This window comes from Lonchura striata, chromosome 8, assembly GCF_046129695.1.
Source record: "Lonchura striata isolate bLonStr1 chromosome 8, bLonStr1.mat, whole genome shotgun sequence".
In the NCBI taxonomy this organism is placed as follows: domain Eukaryota; kingdom Metazoa; phylum Chordata; class Aves; order Passeriformes; family Estrildidae; genus Lonchura; species Lonchura striata.
Window position 1 is genome coordinate 4,321,675 of NC_134610.1, and position 17,182 is coordinate 4,338,856.

Genomic DNA, 17,182 nt, shown 5'->3' on the forward strand with positions numbered 1-17,182 from the left:
TAAAAAGACATTTTTCAAGAACATATAGTCCAAGAGGTCAGCGAGGAAGACAGAAGGTCCTCTAAGAGATGGCACGGGTAATTTATTGACAGCAGAGGTAGGAACTGATAAAAAAAAATATAGAAAAATGAATTCTTTGCCTCACTGTTCACAAAGCAAGCTGGGGGCAGCACAGCAGAAACAGACGTACTGCACATTTCCCAGGGGATGAAAAAGACACACTGAAGGAAATTAAATCACTGTAGAATAGGTGATTGCCTATAGTTTGACAATGCTCTGGACAGACAGGGCTCTGCCGTGTGTAAAGAGAAAATCTTTATTACAATATACCTAAAAGGCTGCTTGCAAAGCAACAACCACATCAAAACACAGGGCCAAGCTTGGGGCCCACGTTTATGAGCAGTTCCCCATGGATGAAGCAGAGCTACCTGAATGCATGTAGGCAGGGATAAATTAATTATATGAACTATTTAAATGAACTAACTAATCTACTATCTTTGAAATCAAACCAGGTGCTAGTGAAATTAGCTTTGAGAAATATCAGAAAAGTCCCAAAGACAAGCAAATTTATCATCAACAACCTGAGTGAACCTGAAGTCCAAATCACACCCCTCTTACTCCTGCAAATAATCCTATTAATTTAAATTTAATTATTCACACCAATAAGGCAAGTAAGGAATAAAATTTCCTTTTTTGTTCATCACGTTTAATCACCTGATTTCATTCTTTTTGTGTGTGTTAAAAGAAAATAATTAAATCTATTTAATTTAGCCTCCCAAGGCTTGGCTATGCCCCCCCAGCTCCACAGCCCCTCTCCAGAGCAGGGAGCCAGAGGCTCTGGCCCTAGAAAAAGGACAACTTGCAAAATTCCAAAGCCCAAAGTACTTCATTTCATAAATCAGTTAAGGAGCTAAGTGAAAATAATGCCATTGTTTATCGCATCACTAACAAACCTAAGTGCTTAAAGGCAAGCAAATTAATATTAAGGACATTCATAAATCTCACCCAAAACATATTATACCAATTTACAGCAGCTGAGGATCCAGCCCTTTGCTCTCATTCAATATAAAACATACACGTTGTCCTATTCAACTGAGTAGCCTCAATTCTAGTGTAAAAATAAACCTGATTCTGTTTCAGTGCAATTTCATATGCACAAATCTTTCAGAAGGAATTTCAATTAAGTTAACATTATGTATGCACCCATTACTGGCACACAGTGATTGGTCTCTGACAGAAGGGAATGGACATATACACTTCTAATGTACTGCAAATGAGCAATGCTATACATTTCTCCCCTATTCTTCACAAATAAATAATGTTTCCAAATGTAAGTGATTTTAAGTGTCACTTGGTTAATCCATTAACTGGTGCTTCCAAACAGCAATGTGCTCTAGAATAATACAGGTTTGTTTTGGACAAAGAAACAAATATATTGAGAGTCCCAAGAGGGCGATGGTCAGAGTTAAGGGTTTGGTGTTTACATAAATTGAGCATGTCTTTCTGCTTGATCAAAATAGAACTTTAGCTGTGCTCCGACTAAAATGGATTATGTAATTAACTATTCCTTTTTAAAATTACTTTACATCTTTAAATGGTATGATAGATAAGTTTCATAGAACCCATTAATGATTTATGAGATATATTTTATTTTATTAATAAAATGCTTAGCGAGAGCTTAATCTCTCAAAATTTAATACAATGATGCATGTGCTTTAAATTAAGTCAATGCTTAAATACTCTGATGCATCTTGGTGCAGAGGTTCACCTTGTAGGACTGAGTCTACATTTATGTTTTGAGTAAAAATAAATTGAATGTTTTGCACCACATGCACAAACAAACACACATACACGCAGAGTAAGGTTTGTATATATTCACTGTATTTCTGTAATCTTTTGTATATGACATTCCCTTTTCCCAGATATTTACATTAGACAGATGGCACACCCTTTACTGCAGTTGACCACAATTTGGCTGTTTACTAAATATTTTTTGAAATTATAGATTTTTGAGGATCACTGTCTTGATTTAGAATAGATTAAATATTTAGAAAGGCAAGCCATGCTGTGATTATTATAAGCAACTGTTATTTTTTCCGTGCAGGAGCACCGTGCTTATCATTACATATTAGGTATCTTGTAATATATAATAATATGGCTAATATTCCCTCAGTATGAAGTTAATTAAATAATTAATTAAATTAATCATCGTCACACTGTTAGCTAAAATTCCATAGAGTGGCATATTTTAAAATCTCTGGTTTTGTTCAATGCCTTGCTCAGAGAAAATATTTTTCTCTCCCAGCCCTGAATATAAGCATCCTTTAAAAAAATTCAGCAGCATCGTGCAACAAAATGAAAAGCAAGTTCAGCTTAAATAAGTCCCTTTTTACTAACTAGTATATTAAATGTAGGTTTTAATTATTGGTTTTGATTATTTTTTGAAGATTTTTGTATTTAGATGGCACACACATTTTCAATCATGTCTTAATTACTTTTAAAAATGCTGCACTGGCTTAGGGACAAGACAGATAACTTGTTAAGCATTTGAAATTTCTGAGCTGTTTTCTCAGTTCTGGCAGTCAATACCCAAGTCCAGATTGTAACCTCCTTTCTGCCTCCAAAGCCTGCCTTGGCTGCGTGTCCAGTGAGGGATTATGGATTTAGCAAGGAAGGTAAGTGTGACTACAAGCATTGGCTCACCATCTGCTCCCCAGCAGAGTTTGGGCCAACCTGCATAGCCTGCAGCAAGACCAGGGCACTGTTCTCAAGCCAGCCCTTTCCAACCTGGCTCAAGAAACACATCACATTCAGTCAGATGATTAGGTCTAAGTAGTCCATATGTAACAGAATATTTTTCCTAAATACCAAAATGAAAACAAAATGAATGCCATTTTTTTTTAATTCTCCTTCCTCGATACATCAAGTTTTACACAAATAAATACTCTCTTAAGGTTTATGCAAATTATAGAAAAATAAAACTATGCATTATTTAGCAGTTCTCCTATTTCAAGATCTAACAGACTTTATTCACAGCATGTTTTTCCCTAGTTTATGTTGGCCTTCTTTTCTGATTCTACTTTTTAATTCATCTTTTTAAATTATTCCTTTTTAAATCATTATCTTATGTGACTTCATAGATTTTCATGTATTAATCTATTATTAATTTTTTTTACCATAGTCAACTTAATCTTAAATTGTTTAAATCTCTTTTAAGTGTAAACACTTGAACATGGACAGTTTTTAAAAATACGATGCTCTTTAACATTTTGGAGCATTTCTATTTGTAGCTTGTAACCTTATTCAAAAAGTTCTTGCTAAATATGTTCTCTCCTATTATAGGTACTTTTGACAGAATTATCAAGTACCACATGTGACAGGCAATAGTACTGGTTAAGGGGAAGGGAAAAAAAAATCCCACACATATTGAGAGGGGGATACATTTTGTGTTACTGAAAAATATGTTTGTATTTTACATTAAAACCTGACATCTGCTTGGTGAATATAAATCTAGATTAATACACCCCCCCTTCCTCCTTTTACTCATTCAGTTTTCTTTATGCTGATTCAGGTTAAGATTTTTTTATTTTCATGAACAGCTACAAAGAATGCTGTTAAAAACAGCATTTTCCTCCCTCCAGTACAGTCCTGAACATGAAAATAAGCTGAACAAACATCTTGCCCTTTTTACTTAAACTGTTGTCTGCCCGACTGCTGAATGCACACAGAAAACAATCTAAAATTGTATAACCCATAATAGAGTATATTAAATTACAACATTGGTCAGTAATGGAAACTTATTCCCAGATATGAATTATTTACAGCCCATTTAAGTAATCCATATTCAGGTGTGGCAATGAAAAAAAAAAAAGTGCAACATAAATCTTTAATGTTGACCGGTTGAGAGAGCAGAGCTGAGGATTACAGACATTTTAAAGGGAAGAAGGGGAAAAAAAAAAGCCCCTAACAGAATTGATATAGCCTGTTCAGTGGCTTACTGCACCAGCGTGCTAATAAATTGACGGATGGCATGTCAGGGGTATGAGCTGAAATCCCAGCATTTCTAACTAGGGTGGGATCTAATAGCAGTGCACCAAAATAAAGAGTTTCTGGACCTTGATGTCACAGGACATAGTCTGTGCCTCATTTACTGTATCCTGTAGGTGTCTGGCATATGTGATTGCCACAGAAAAAAACCCAGTGCTTTCTGCTTTAACCCCGTAACTGTATTAGTAATTTTTCAAAGCCATTCTCGATGTATGTTCATTTTCCTACAAGCTGTCATTTTACTTTCTTATAGTTTATATTTACTCTCTTTTATTGCTCAGCCATCAGAGCCTGTACAGCCATCACACAGACACTGTCCCAGTTTCCCTGCGAGAGATACTGGGCATTCCTCACCGAAGCAAGAATTAAACCCACAAATTCTGGGAAACGTTGCCAGGTACAGTTTTGTTGTTGCTAGCGTTTCCTAAAAAGAAAAAAAAAAAAAGAAAAAAAAACCAGACAGCTCGGGCGCTCCTTCAAAACAATATAGCAAAAGATCGTGGTGGGGAAAAGCTCTCACAACTGCAATTTCTTTTGTTTCCTGGAGCAGTACCTATATTAATTCATCTTACAAAGATCATTGCTCAAGAACTAAATTTTGCATACATTAGAGAGCAGAATTAGCATCGCGCTGTGTACAACGTTCCAGGCTAACTTCTCTCCAAGCAACCATTAAAGGTCATGTTTTGACGACTGAATGGCATGTCGGCACCTTGGTTCCCCAGAGAGGCATTCCCCAGGTACATGCAAAAGGTTATTAAATTACCTTCCAAGCAACACTATCTCCTCGGATGAAAATAATTACAGGCTTTTAGAGGCATCAGAATGCTTTCTATTTTTTTAAATAAGATGAAGATGCAGTACCTAATGACCATTTTTGTGTGTGACTCATAGAGCCTGTCAGTGGTGACAGGACAAATGAGCATAATGGCATAGCTTAAAGGGGAAAGGTTCATTTTAAATAGTGACAAATAATATTTAAATGGCATTGTTGGAGACCCATCATGCTTGTAAAATGTAGTTTGTATCTCTTCTTCATCCTTTAATTTCATCACTGTCAAATGGTATTAGCTGTTAATATGCAACATCAGGTGCAGATATAATTTTTAACTATTAAATGTGCCTGTAACTAAACAATGCATCTTGATTGTTCATATATTTTGTGATAGAATAAATAACATATTTTATAATAAACAATTTGCTCTGCCAAATTGTTTTGCTGTATCTATAATAAGGGAGGATGAAGGGATTTAGAATGGTTTAAAATATCATACCTTGGACAAATTTCTGCTTGCCAACTACTGAAATGGAAATTACTTTCTTTTTAGACTAATGTAATTCACAGGTTGGAAGAGCTACAGGCAAGATCATGAGATACAGTAAATTGGTCAAAGCAGACCTGGGCAAACCAATACAGGCACATATATATTGTATACATGTCAATAAAAGCCACTGACAAACTTAGTTGCCCTTACAGTTTGGCCCTAATAGAAAATGGTTTGAGTCGGAATCCTCCCGGTGCTCATGAAATAGCTCAGGGCACAAACAGAAAACGTTTATTTTAAAATACTGAGCAACAATCATTAAGCAATCTACTGCAGATGTGAATTCTCCAGCACTAATGCAAAGACACGACCTGGAAAAGTTACTCCGAAGTCAATCCCGTGTTTGCTGAGATGACTCAAGTGGATATAAAGTCACGACACCGCAGGTAATAAAAGGCACCACAATACACTTGGCTGGAAAACCACAACTTCTGGAAGTCAAACTTTCAGAAAAAAAACTTATAATTTTTAAAGTATTTTTTCACAGTTTTGTCATGTTTATTGCTATATTATTTTCAGATCACTTTTGCCAAAAATGTAGACAGTTTAGGTACCTTTGAGTTGTTAAAAGTTATAGCCAATTTTCTGAAAAATTATACCAGCTAAAAACACAACATTAAATATTTACCCTGTTGGATGTTAAAAAATGCTTACAATGAAAAATGTTCACATATTGACTATTCAAAATGGCCTTCACTTTGAAATTGTGAAATGGAAGGGATTGCAGATGTACAAGAATAAATATAAAAACAAATGAGTTGACTTGAAGTGTTGCCGGCTTTCATAAACATGCTACTGCAATAACATGTGACATTAATATTTAATTACAAAAGCACTGCTGCAAAATCTTTGAAATTAATGTTTTGCAAAATTAACATTCAGTGCACAGAAGCAAAGTCGTTCCAGGCGCGACTGTGATTAACAATGCCATTCACTTTACATATTATATTAATATATTATTCAAGCTAAGAATTAACACCTCCTAATTTAAATAAGGTGCTACATATCATGATGAGCTAAAATGCTTTTTCTTAAAATGGCCCATCTGATTTTAAGCAATCTGTGTTTATCATTTAATATTTTGTTATTGAATACTGTTCTCTGTAAAAAACTCCTTGTACTTTAATTTCAAGATGAAGAGATCTCATTAAACCAATGCCATAGGATTCAAGGATTACTGAGCCAGTGGAGCTGCGTTTTCCTTGCTGGTTTACCTGGTATCCCCCTCTTTTATTCCTAGGCATCAATATTGTCATCCCCCACCTGGAGTACCTTCCTAGTTTCCCTGATGTCTACAAAAAGAAAAAAAAAAAATAGCTGAGCATTTTCTTTCATAAAACATTGGCTGGATCTTCAACTGCTCTCAAGGATTATAAATTCTCTTGCAGCTACTTTGATTTACATCAGCTGATGATATAGCTCATATTGCCAGCATTATCACGTTGCTAGTACATTTTGGGGACGGCGATTTCTCGCTGCTCTGCATTCTGTGCTGTTTCTCATGTGTTGTAGGAGGGTAAAGACAAACCAAGGGCTCAGGGGAGGTGGCGAGTCTAACGCTCTGCCTCTCTCACACAGAGCTTTCTCGCCCTCCAGCTCTACCTTTTAGCGTACAGGAATTCAGGCTTGTATTGAATTCTCTGCGTTTTGAACTACAGAGGAGAGCAACTTCTGGTGGGACACGGCGAAGCAATCAGGCCTGGAGGACTTTAAATGGGTTGACATATTCTCCAGCAGGTCAGAAAAACCAGTTATTTTTGTTTGAGGGAAATACTGATGAGACAGATGGGTACATCACTTTGGTTTAACCACACAGAGCTTCATTTGCCATCTCTAATCTACTGTAATTTTCTTATTTTTAAAGCAGTGAAGGAATATATTTCTATGTTATTGCTCACATAACCATCTTTTTAAGACCAGCAGCAGTAAGCAAAAGGCCATGATCTATTCCCCATATCAATAGTAACAAATTCACTGCCTATAATTTCACTTTCATTAATTATAGAGATTAGTTGCCACACACAAGGATCGAGAACTACTTGCTTAAAATTATGCCCATACAACTTTAGCATCTGTGTTTAGCTATCAAACTTCCCTTATTGTTAGATGAAACCCATGAGCCCAGATATCTCCTCTTCAAATCGTGCTTAATGTCTTAAAAAAAGTCTGACGAAAACCAGTGAAAGAGATCAAATATTTATTTATAGTGGTGCCTGAACCTAATGTTGGTGAGTAGAATTGTTGAAAATATAGTTTGCAAAGTATTCATGAGATCAAGAATTTAGATATTGATGAATTAAAAAATATATTGAAAAGTTAAAACGATACAGGACAGTTAGAGGGTAAGAACTTCTTCAGTCCTTCACTTGCCAATATCTTTAATAATTTAGGCTGCACCTTTCCAGTGAGCTAAACAGAGGCAAAAGAGGAGTGAAATTGCTGTGTGACTCCACAGGAGACTTCCTCTCTGTGATCTGTTCCTGCCTGGATCTGAACCAAGAGCCTTCTCCAGAAGGGAGAGAGAGAAAGATTGGCCCACTGATTTTATCCATAGATCCTGGTGCTCAAATGATCCCTCCCTCTTTCATGAAAATAACATGAAAGCATTGTGTATGTCATATATCCTGCCATATCTTGTTTGACAGAAAATTCAAGTATGACATAATTACAAGACATTGTCTTAATTACAGTAGAAACAATTAAAAAAAGTAAACTTCATATTGCTCCTTATCCCTTATATTATCTCAAATTGAGACATCACAGAGGACATTCAAATATGAAAACACTACAATCTACTTTAGCCTGTCTTGCTAAAGATCCCTTTCTTTCTAAAGTAACCCCTTATCAGACATGACCAGCTGTGCACTCAAAATATCTGAGTACATGCTACATACTATCCACTGATGGGTCCATATTTTAATATTTTAACTTTAAAAAATCCACTTGTTCACAACAGAAAATAATGATTCATCTAGTGTTTTCAAATATTTTATCTGAAGTCATCCCATTGAAAGGCCTGCTTTCACATTGGACCCAAAAAATATGAACAAAACAGAAACAGAAGTAACTTTTTAACTCAGAAACAGGTGATGGAGAATTTATTAGTGCTTACCTCTCTGATATCTTCTACTCTCACTCTTAAAAATCAAATTTTTTAATAATACAATGCTGTAGAAATCAATGAGAACCAGAGAGCCTTTTAGAAGCTGCACATATGGCATCCAAGTTTATGGTAGAATCTCCTTCTATTTGAATAAAACATGGCATTTCAAAATAAATTAAGAGAAAACAACGGAGATGAAAGTGGGAATATCTTATGACCTTCTTGAAAAATGTTATTATTTTTTCTGTGCAGGGAATATTTTCAACACCACAGCTCAACATCAAAATATGGATATATAATATTCCATTGACTTCTGATTAAGTGCACTCTACATATTCACAAAAGCACACAGAGTCCTTGGAAATTTTACATTTTAGATGGGGAATAGTCATTAAATCAATAGAACTATCATCCCACAGCCAGTCTCCACAACATTGGGAAACAATGGAAAAAAATATTAGAATTGAAAAGAAATAGGAAGACAACTCAGGAATCGAGAATGTCTCACACTGAATTCCACGAGTCTGACTTGACATTGCTTTCCTAAAAACTCAGCTCTAATTAGGCTGGGTTTGTATTTTTCTGCAAGACTGCTTTGGTCTGTTCATTTTATCCTAGTTTTAGCTCATGATCCACCCAAATCCACTCAGGTGATGATATACTGCAATGCTGCTCTGCACAACAATCAACCCAACAGAGACGAGGGTATTTAATGTGCATTACCTGGTTTAGCCAAAAATCAAGTTCCATTGCCTAACTGCAAAGGTTGCAGCAAAGAAATGCACTGAAACGTGGAATGAGCCCTGCAGGTCCTGAAAACACATGGCTCTCCAGTTGCAGACAGCCCATCACAGGGTTGTAACAGCTGTGGACATGTCTGTGCCTGCCAGCAGATGAAATTCTAAGAAAATATATATTTTATTTCAGGGCCTGCACAATCATTTTTTTGTTACAATTCCTCCCCATGCAGGCAGCATTTTCCTTCCTCAGGGCTCAAGTGCCCACCACACCTTGCAGGAGATTGCCATCACATCACTGCTGCAGGAGGACAGGCTTTGCAAAACCAAGTCCTGATGGCCTTATAGAGAAATGTACACTTTACCTATTTGCTCACAAGTTCTTTTCTCTCTCTTCTCTTTATTCACTACCTCTAGCTAAGCTCATTGAGCTCAACTTCACTTCACCAGCCCCTACAAGAAAAATATTTGTGCCACTAGTATTTAAAACACAAAGAGCTCTGCCTACTTCTTTCTTTGCATGTAGAAAGTAAACAAAAAAAAAGAAAAAAAGAAAAAAAAGAAACTGAATTTCTTATGGTCTAGCTTCTTCCTTTTTTTTTTTTTTTTTTTTAAATGAATTCTCTCTCGTAGTAGATCCAATACTGGACTTAAGAGGCTACAGACTCCTCTGGATGGTTACCAGGTTTGCTGCCTTCACTGACTGTAAAGAGATCTGTACTGAATAGAAACTTGTAATTTCTGAGCAGATTTAATCTAAGAATTGACTTTACTCCTATTTAGTGGCACCAAATCCTTACCTGATGAAGTAAGGATCTTTTATATAATTTATAACTATGTAGCATCTATAAAATCAGACTTCTGAAATTCATGGAAGAAGCAAATAAAATTTTGGCTCATTCAGTCAAGAATCACCATTCCTGTCTTTATCTTAGCTCTGTCTTCTCAAAATGTTGTTTTCTGCACTGTTTTCATGAGTACATCAGTGGAAGTTTAACTAAATTCTTGCTAATAAACAGCAAAACCATTGACTGACAAAACCCACACTGTTTTCAATGAAATAAGACTTATCTCATTAATAATCTGATGAGCCAGGCTGTCTTTCACTCACTATACCAGTGAATTTCCTTGATGGATTGGCTTAAGTAAATCTTGTCTGGCTTTTTGATCAGTGTAAAATCATAGAATTTAGCGCAAAACACTGAAATGTTTTAACCTAAAAGCTTTATTTTAGACACCTGAAGTTTTTGAATGCCAGCACTGCAGCAAACAGAAATAGAACTGGTATTTATTGAGAAATAGAATAAGTTATGACACTTTTTTTGTAGGAATAATAGCAGTGATATTTGAAACAAAGGAATCTCATCCAGTCCACAGATATTATAAATAGAGCCGTGCAATAACCAGGATACCATGAAGGAAGAATCAAACAAAAACTAAAGCCAGAAATCTGCGTTCACCTGGGGGTGGGGGCCTGTCTGAATGCTGCAAAAGTAAAATTCAGAGGATTTTTTATTGATAACTAAAACGGTGACCTCTCTGGTCTTGCATGTTTTGTGATGTAACCTGTGATTTCTGCCAAGCACTTATAACAGTTCTCATCACAACATGAACTGATAGTGTGATATGTTAACATCACCACTAATGCACGCCAGCATTACACTTCTCTTTCTTCAGTTAGACAGCTTTCCTTCAGGCCATCAGACACTGGAGGTCTGCACAAAAATGTACCTCTTCAAAGCAAGCAAATCCCCACGAATTTGAGCACAATTAAATCAGTTCTACTTAAAATGGCTTACTGATTCCTGCTTTTCATTTGAAATCGGGCAGACACCACAAAGTTCAGATCCAATTCCAGATTTTTAAATTGTTTAAAGCCCAGTAGTGTCTACATTTGCTGTTTCTTTCAGACCTATCTAAAAATAACATTCAGCAAAAGAAAGGAGATAAAAAGTAAGAATTTTAATATCCTGTTTTGCCATTTTTCTTTATTCCTTTTTAATATAAGGTAACCTAATAATACAACATATAATAAATATTTAAGGGGAAACAGCAATGAATTTACATTGTGCTTTCTGAAGTCTCTTCTTGAAAGGCTGATTACTCACAAATTGTAATTTGTCTATTTTACAAAATGTATCTTTCTTTCATTATGTGGTTCTTTAGCCTTGATATTCACTTGATTCCCACTGATTACAATAGAATATGTACAGGAACAACAGTAGATGGGACAAGATGGAGCTACAGAAATATTCTCCTGTAGGTACACAAACACTTCAGGTCCTGAAAGTATAAATGTGTCTTAAGACATGACCTAGTGCTCTCATTACCAGTCTAATGAAAATAAACTCAGTGGATGCACAGATTGCAAAAGCATTGGGGCAAAGGAGCTTTCACCCTAAAAAAACCCAAAAACCAAAACCAAACCAAACCAAAACAAACAAACAAACCCAAAATCAATCAACCAAAAAAACCAAAACCGTCAACAGCACAGGATTGCTTTTCCCATCTTTAACCCTTCCCCATGTTCCCTAGGGTGGTATCTCAACTTCTTCAAGACTTGAGCCCCAACATGAGCAGCAAACAAATTTTTAATGTTTTTAACCAGCTACCAGCAAATTTTTTCCACCTGAGAAGGAAATTTGGATGGTTTAATGCTATGGAGGCATTAGGGTTCCTACCTGGCATGCTACCTGAGAAAGGCTGTGGGTTTCTTCTTCAAGAACAGTTCCTAAATCCTTACTTTTCCCCTTATTCCTTCCCCTTTCCTTTCCCAAGCAGCCAATTCTCTTAATCATGCATCTCTCAATTCCCTTCCAAGGGTCCAGTTGGCCCTTTCATTGTCCTCTTAGATAATCAAAACACTGGGACTTCCTATCTTACTTCTTCTTGTAAAAGACACCAAACATTTATTTGCCCCCTTAAAATTTGCAATTTTCAGTGTGATATGGAACAGGCTACTCATCTGAGGAAACACACAAATGAAGGAGAGCACTACAAATTTTAGGTGCAAGTGAGCAAAATCACATAGGATTTCATGTGGGGAAAAAAAAAAAAGAAATAATCTCTTCCCTTGTGCTACAGGCATGCTCTGACAGTGATATGTTTAACATTTCCCTGCACACGGAGGGCTAGAAAAGCATTAATACACACAATGAAGAGAACAGTTTGCTGTAGTTGCAAAGCATGGTTAGAACAGCACATCACTTAATCACACTTCAGACATGTAAAAGCAGAAACACCAGCATCATCTGCTATAGAAACCAACATGAAACCCCTCCTTGCAACATGCACCTCTACTCCCAAGCCCTATTCAGAAAGAGTTAACATATGAAATAAAATTATAAAGGCACCAATGATATTTTTATAACAGAGCTATCGCGAGTAAGCTGTATTTTAGAGAAACATTGCACATTTTGATGACTGTCAAAATTTACATAACTTACTCTACATGAATTAACTATGAGGTATAAAATGCAACTTTGGCTAAATAAACCCTCAGCAATTGTAAAGCAGTATTTCAAGCACTGCTAGAATAACAGCAGACTGAAAGATTAAACAAAAAATTATGAATACTGAGTGAAGAGGTCTCCCCAATATTTAGTTATTGTTGTGAAATAAATTAAACAATCGGGGAAGATAATCTTTAGAAATACAGATGATAATTCTAGTTCTATAGTACTTTTTATTTTTATTTTTAACGGGTGTTTGTCAATTTGGTGCCTACAATCAAAACTCTGACATATTAGGGTAATGAACTGGGTCCGGGAATTACCAGAAAACACATAAATACTCAAATTTCTTGAAAACATGAAGTGTTAAGAGAAACAAATTCCAGTCTTTAACATCTGTCCTACAGAGTCTTACCATTTATCTGCTGATCAAAATTTCGAACGGTGCCAAAAAAAATCATGAAGTCAAAAGGACTTGGTGGGGGGAATCTTTGTTTCTCTCTAAAAGCCTAAAAGTTATACTCAACTGCAGCACAAAGAGTAAAGAGGTTGTTATTCATATTAACTACATTTACATTCCTATCGCAACATCCAGAGAGCTAATAGTGGGGTTATTAACATAACAAACGTAAATGTTCTATATAAATAATACTGTTTCAGGCCAGCAACCGCTCATCTGACAGCATTTAGGCACAGGCTCAACATCTGTTTATGAACACTTTGCCTAATGATATCATCAGATATCATTAAGTGCGGCAGAATACAGCACAGAGGCAGGTGCAGCTGCCTTCAGTACCCATCACAGAGGAAGAAAAGAGCTGCATTCCCGATCCGAAAACCCATCATTAGGACAATTTTCTTCGACAAACCAGCCCTGTGATTTCAATCTGTATATCACCTGTAATTGTAGTTTTTAGCAAGAAGCTGATTCTATACATTTAGCGACGAATCACGTTGATGGCCTGAATACTGGAAACACATTTGTGCTACCAGCTGCGGCAGCTTTTTTTAGAGCCTGTGTTAACAAAATACTGCTAACAAGGCAATGCTTGGAGTGCAGCTTTGTTTCTCTTTCTTGTTCATAGTGTTTAGATGTGCATAATTATGGAGATTAGCAATTGATTGCTTCTCAATAATAATTGATTATTGGTCACTGAACCTTCCCCAAAGCACTTCGCTGAAGGTGAGGACAGGTGATAAGTTCATTCTCAGCACATCCAGGAAACTGAAAGGAAAGGTCCAAAAGAACCTTCGATTTGTACATCAGTTTCCATGATAAACAGACCAAAGGAATAATAGAATATCCCAAAGCCTCGTTTGCCCGGAGGCAAATTGTAGAGATCATAGCAAGCCTGCAGAATTCTCCCTGTGGACTATGTAAGAAACATACATCATTTTTATATATGTCAGTTGTTCTTTGATTTGAAAATATTTCTACCCATTTAATTTATCTTTTTCAGTCAGTTTTCTTAAATTGTACAATTTAAGGCTTATATCAAGGAATGAATATAATTTCTGAATACCCCAAAAATGAAACAAACTGACAAAATAATGCAAGTCTCTTTAGCAGAAATGTACAAATATTGAGGCATCTATTGTCACTGACTTCAAAATCACTATACCCTTTTGATCTGCTTTATATCCATCAAAATTTTGGTCTGTAGTGACTGCCTTGATGCAACGTAACATAATGTTGGGAATATAACATGATGCCACAGCTAAAATTTAAAGGCGAATGCTCTTATTTTTGGCTTAATCCCCCACTGTCAATTTGGACAGCAAATATCCAATTTAAATTTATTGGAGTGCATGGAAGCCACTCAGACAATAAAGTATCCGTAGCGTTCGTAAAATGGTAAACATTATTTCTTCTTGGCTGTTCACAAGTATTTTGAACAGTTGAAACCCATTTTTCTAACCCTATTCTGTTTACAGAAAAATGTAATTGTAAGTCTGACATATCATACCATTTATCTTTAGATAACCGTTTTTTTGTTTTTTTTTTTTAAATGTAGAATTTTGCGTGGACATGCCTCCTCTCTGGCAGAGTGAACTTTACAACCTGATTCATGAAAAATGCAGTTTGTTTAAAGTTAGCCTGCACCATTTTGAGAAGATTTTTGTGCTAAAATGAGAAACAGATTGCACAATTATGATTCAGAAGGAAAGTGCCCAAGATAGAGGGCTGGGGTTTAAGCAAGAGGAGGTGCCAGGACCAGAGTTGGGGCTGGGTTTCTGCTCAAAGAAGTGTTGCACATCATGAATATGCTCATTTTTACCAGGGTCTCGGTCAGCCTTTGTGTTGTTTTCCTTAAAGGCAGCACAATAGTAGCAAAAAACTCAAATTCACATCACACGCATGATCCAACCCAGCACCAAGAGCTGTTCAGTGCTTACACCCAATCACATTTTATCAACTCCTACATGTAGATTTGAAAGAATAGAGAAGGTTCTCAAAACAAATATTTTAGATAGCAGCAGGTATTTTCATTAATCTAGACAAAAACCTAAAAACCATGGATGTTCTGTATCTGTGCACTCTACAGAAGGGGCTTTCTTTCTAAAGCAGCTTTAATTCAACCTCTGTTTGTGCACACAATTAGATGAGGAGATAATTTCCGAGCACAATGACTTGCAGGTGCAAATAGTGATATAGATAACAAACTATCTGATCTGTGGGCACAGATAGATAGTTAGACATCTAGAATCCTTATGTGCAGCCATAAATAATTGCATCCTCAATTATTTATACAAATAAAGAGAGGAGGCCAGCCTGAATGAGGGGGAGAATTGAAGGGAGGAAAAAAATAAAAAGAAAAACAAGCAGTAAAGCAAACCAGTACTTGATGCAGAGCAGGTTATTTTTGGTCCTAAGCCCCAACATTTTCAAAATACAGAGGCAACATTAGGATTTCATGCTCTGCCTCTCTGATGTCAAAATAGGGATCCCTCATATTTTAAATACCAGGCCTTTTATGAATTTCAGACTGCTGCAGGATTTGCACCAGAGCAGATGAAGCAATGTAGTTTCTCTTGTGCAAAATGAAGGTATGAACCAGTAATGTAAACAGTGAATTGCTTCAGCAAGTCTGACGCTGGGTGAAAATGGTTCCTGCTACGTTTTGCATTAGTTTTTAATGTGTCTGTTAAACAAGTAAATTGATGTAACTGTAGAGACGGCTGACACTTTCTTCCTCCAAAAACATCCTCAAAAACACCCCTTTTAGAAGAGACAAAGGCTAAGCAGATTTCTATAAATTTGGGAAGGATCCACAGCACAGAGTACTCAGGCATAAAAATGCAAGTAATATTTATATTACTTAAATTGTACTATCATATGTGTTGTAGATATATATACACAAACTACTATAAACACTGTGAAGTTTAGAAAACAGATTATTTTGAAGTTTGCATAATGACTCTGTTCATTATCCATTCCCTCCATGCATAGAGAGAGATTTGTGTCTTTCATCACATGGACACATGCAGATATTTTACATAGGCTCCTGCCTCATTTCGGGGCACAAATGATTGGCTTGCTGCAAAACTATGCAATGTTTTATTTTACTTCTCTCTCACTGATGTGCCACAGTATTCAGGTTCTATTCAGGATTGTGTCTGATCCACTGGAAACAGAGGGTGTCATTCCTTCAGCTTAAATGTCCTCAGTGGGAAATTTTAGGAGAAAAGAGAAGAAGCTCTGAAGAATCTACTAACTCAGTGCCATTGTGCTTTGACTTCTTGGGATGTCAAGTCAGAGCCCCAGAAAATGAGGGGCATGTCAGCAGTGAGGAGCCATAAAGACAAAAACAAGGATTGAGGATGTGAAGAGTCCATCTGAGCACTGTGAGAGAGGCCTGGACTGTCTCTTCTTTCAGCATCAATTGCTTTTTTTTCCTGCAGTCCCCATACTAGTTCATAGGACACTTTCAGAATCTGGAAGACACAGTCAAATCCCTGATTTACCCAAAGGTTATTTTCTGCTTAATGAAGGATGTAGGAGTGCTCTGATAAAAGCAAAGTGTGATCCCATCACTGAAGTCATGATACCCATACATGAGTGCAGTGCTCATCTAAATTCATGTAGATCTGATGTTTCCTAACTGCCTTGTTCAACCCACAATGACATTTTCAAACACTGTGTTTGTGATTTATTTTCTACCCTATGGCCTGAGCTGAGAGCCTGTATGATGCACTCTTCTTGCTCCCCCATTTTTTCCTTTTTAGCTTAATCCTTTCTCTTCTACATCCCTTCTCCTTTCTATTAAAAAGCTTCCCCATGACACTTTCCTAAACTTTACATTTATCCCCAAATAAAGGATTTTAAAAAAAAATGCATCTATAAAATTATGTCTTTAATTGCTTAAGTTTCTCCTTTGTCTTAATTATATATACAGCTGTGTTTCTTTACTTGGGGTAAAGAAAGTCTTTGGACTCTAAATGTATATCCTAAAAGTGTTTGGCATGTTTTATGTGTTACTATGAAATAAAAACCACATATAAATAACAGTAATTTTA